Below are 4,311 nucleotides of genomic sequence, written 5' to 3' on the forward strand. Positions count from 1 at the left end.
CTACACTGGACACTGGACACAACACTGAACACTACACTGGACACAACACTGAACACTACACTGGACACTGAACATCTGTCATTACGTGAAGCGCATTGAGTCGCATCTTGTAAGAAATGCGCTATACAAATAAAACTTGAATTGATTTGATCCCTTGTACACTTTTTTGGGCATTTGTGTTGCAACACACCTGTACATTGTGCACTCTACCCTAGGCCCTTATTTTACTCTAGACAGAAGGGTCGTAACACTTGTTATTAATTCCATTTGGTATACCTCAAACTTTCTTGCATTTCTGGTGTTTGCATTTTACATATTCTAAATATATGCTATCTACATGTCGCACTGGATGGGGTTAGTGCTGTTGACTCATCAGAAAGTAAAGACTAATTCACAGAGTGTATGAAGATTCCAGTAAGGGTTTTGTGAAGGAGCCCTAGTGCTGTTGACTCATCAGAAATAGAATGTTTTATTTAGCTCATCAGTGGGCACTCAGCACCATGGACACCTCCAGCCCAGCACCTTGCACCACGGTTCCTGCCCTGCTCCATGGATTACAACGATGATCGCCTGACCCTTGCCTGACTCCACCAAGTCCTTTGCCTGACCCCTCAAACCTGTTTGACCTAATAAAGTCCCACACCTGGGGTCATTGACATTATTTTATTTATATACAGTTAGGTCTGGAAGTATTTGGACAGTGACACAATTTCCATAATTTGGGCTCTGTATGCCACCACAAAGGATTTGAAATGAAACAATCAAGATGTAATTGAAGTGCAGACTTTCAGCTTTAATTCAAGGGGTTGTACAAAAATATTGTATGAAACATTTAGGAATTGCAACCATTTTTATACACAGTCCCCTATTTTCAGGAGCTCAAAAGTAATTGGACAAATTAACAATCATACAGTAAGTAAAATGTTCATTTTTAATACTTTGTCGAGAATCCTTTGCAGGCAATGACTGCCTGAAGTCTGGAACACATGGACATCACCAAATGCTGGGTTTCCTCCATTGTGATGCTTTGTCAGGCCTTTACTGCAGCAGTCTTCAGTTGTTGTTTGTTTGTCTTTCTGCCTTTAGTTTTGTCTTCAGCAAGTGAAATGCATGCTTGATTGGGTTGAGATCAGGTGATTGACTCTGGCCATTGCAGAATATTCCACTTCTTTGCCTTAAAAAACTCCTGGGTTGCTTACACACTATATTTTGGGTCATTGTCCATCTGTATTGTGAAGCACCATCCAATCAACTTTGCTGAATTTGTCTGAATCTGAGCAGACAGAATATCCCTAAACACTTCAGAATTCATCTGTCTGCTTCTGTCTTCACATCATCAATAAACACTAGTGACCCAGTGCCATTGGAAGCCATGCATGTCCATGTCATCACACTCACCAGTGCATTCTTTTTTTCTCAGAATGTACCAAACAGTTAATTTGGCCAGTATTAATGTTCCCACTATCTCTCTGATGGATTTTTGTTTTGTTTTTACAGCCTAAGGATGGCCTGTTTCAGTTGCATTGAGAGCTCTGTTGACTGCATGTTGTGCGTATACAGCAACAGCCTCCAAATGCAAATGCCACACTTGGAATCAACTCAGACCTTTTACCTGCTTAATTGATAAAGAAATAATGAAGGAATAAATAGCCCACACTGGCCCATGAAACAGCTTTTGAGTCAATTGTCTAATTACTTTTGGTTATTATATATAAGAGCTATAATTCATAAACCCTTCCTTCAATTTGGATGTGAATACTGTTGGGAATTTGTATTAAAATAACTAGAAGTGATAAATCATGTACTATGTGCTCATTTAAATAATATGTGAATGCGGTCAGTTGAGAACAATAGGAAGGTCACGCAAAGCCAAAAGAGAGGTTCTGTTTTTGAGCGACAAGAAGAAATACAAGCTCCTGACTAAAAGAACGTTTTATGATTCAAACTGCCTGTAAATTACTTATTTTTACCTATGTGCTAACAACCATTTTACACCTGCTGTTATAATATTCTATTTTTCTGTACTTTCATAACTAATGATTAATGATAAGTCTATTCTTCTAACTTGTAAATCGAATCCTAATATTACTGTGTAACTTCAATAGTTGTGTTTTCACAAGACATTCTGATAACAAGACATTCTGATAAGGACACTGACACAATGCTCTGCTCATACAAAGTACGATATCACCATGGGAACGAGACGCTAGCAGGACACTCAAGCTGATAACATACAGTACACTTTCGCACCCACACAGGAGGAATTGAAGGCCAACGCTAACGAGAAGACTTTCTGCAGCTGCAACGGATTTGTGCTGACACTTGGAAAACTACCAGATAGAGGGGGGGGGCATCACCCAGCCCAAAATGTTTGATGAATTGTATAAAGGACTATGTACGGAGGTGAGAGGGACTCTTGTTTTAGTGGAGCCACTGCAGTTAACTTGTTGACGGCTAGCTGAGATAGGCCTGCAGAGGTGAAGCTAGAAAAGACTCTTTTCCATGGAAATGAACTATTATTGCTTGCTGATGTGCTTGAATAAATATTATCTTAATGAACAGTTCAGTAGTGGTGCCTAATATTTGATTGGATCATATCATCTTAAGAAGTGATATCAAGAACGTCTCGTTGAGATTAAACGAACTCGCTTGTAAGTGACGACTCAATTAAATCGATACTGGAGAAGTTGATCGCCTTACAATACCCTTAACCTAAAGCTGAGAGTCTGCACTTTAAGCCCAGTAAATTCTGTTGGAAATCTCATATAAGATACGTTAGATCCAAAGTATCAAGGAGTATTGCAGTATTGTGCAGGGCAAAACATATTCTGGAACAGAGGATGTTGTATACTCTATATTGTTGTCTTGTCTTACCCTATTTGAGTTACTGTGTGGAGATATGGGGAAATGAATATAAAATCACTTTAAACCCATTGATTACACTACTGAAATATATGTATTAATTAATTGGATTATATAATGTAAGCATAATTGTTAAGTATAAACAGGGGTAGGACAGGCTTCTTCCTACTCCTTTTCGAACAATTGATAGGACTGTACTCTACATATTAGTTTTTTTCCGTAGTTTCCAACGTAGTAAGGCCGTAGTAAGGCGATTCATGGTTTCCACCGTTACCGTAGTAAGGCGATGACGTAGTCTATGCAAATATGCAGGCGCGGTATGATGACGTATGGTACATCACATTTCCGGGTGATGGATTTGATGCGCGCAGTTGGACCCTACTCGTGGAAACCATGAATCGCCTTACTACGGTGGAAACTACGGAAAAAACTAATATGTAGAGTACAGTCCTATCAATTGTTCGAAAAGGAGTAGGAAGAAGCCTGTCCTACCCCTGTTTATACTTAACAATTATGCTTACATTATATAATCCAATTAATTAATACATATATTTCAGTATCATCCGTTCTAATACTTTTTCATTAAAAATAATTTAAACCTTTTTTTAAATAGAGCAATAGAGCAATATTTCTGCTTTCCTTCATATTTTCTTCATATTTTTGACATTAGGAACAAGTTATTAGTGTGATCACGATATCCGACCTCATGTACAATCTGTACTGCAGTAAAAATGTGGAACGCCCTTCCTATAATCTTAAAGGAGTGCAAAACACTGCCCACCTTCAAAACCACTCTCAAAAAACATTTACAGGAGGCTGCAATCCGTAACTGGACCCTCTAAATCAAAAATCAGATTAAAAGACCCGAACTACCCACTGTACATACTTTGTGTTTTGTCCCCCGCCCCCACCTGTGGTGTATGTCCCCACCTGCCCTACCCGCTGTACATACCTGATGTTTTGTTGTATTGTTCTTCCCATGATGGATGTATTTTTATCTTGTAGATAGTAATAGTTATTTGTCTGTATTATCTTGTAGATAGTACTAGTTTGTTTTGTCGGTCTTACATGTAACGATGAATTGAGAATCAAGGACCCCAATTGAAATAAGCCAGTGGCTTTCTTGGGTTTTTATCCTGTTAGTTGACCTTGTATGTAATATGTACTTTCATGTACCTACTTCTGCAAATCTTCTAATAAAGTTTTCAATCAATCAATCAAAATCCTCATAGCTTTTTTCTGTAGTGTAATCAATGGGTTTAAAGTGCTTTTATATTCATTTCCCCATATCTCCACACAGTAACTCAAATAGGGTAAGACAAGACAACAATATAGAGTATACAACATCCTCTGTTCCAGAATATGTTTTGCCCTGCACAATACTGCAATACTCCTTGATACTTTGGATCTAACGTATCTTATATGAGATTTCCAACAGAATTTACTGGG

The sequence above is a fragment of the Nansenia antarctica genome (assembly GCF_963989245.1).
Source record: "Nansenia antarctica genome assembly, chromosome: 7".
NCBI lineage: Eukaryota > Metazoa > Chordata > Actinopteri > Argentiniformes > Microstomatidae > Nansenia > Nansenia antarctica.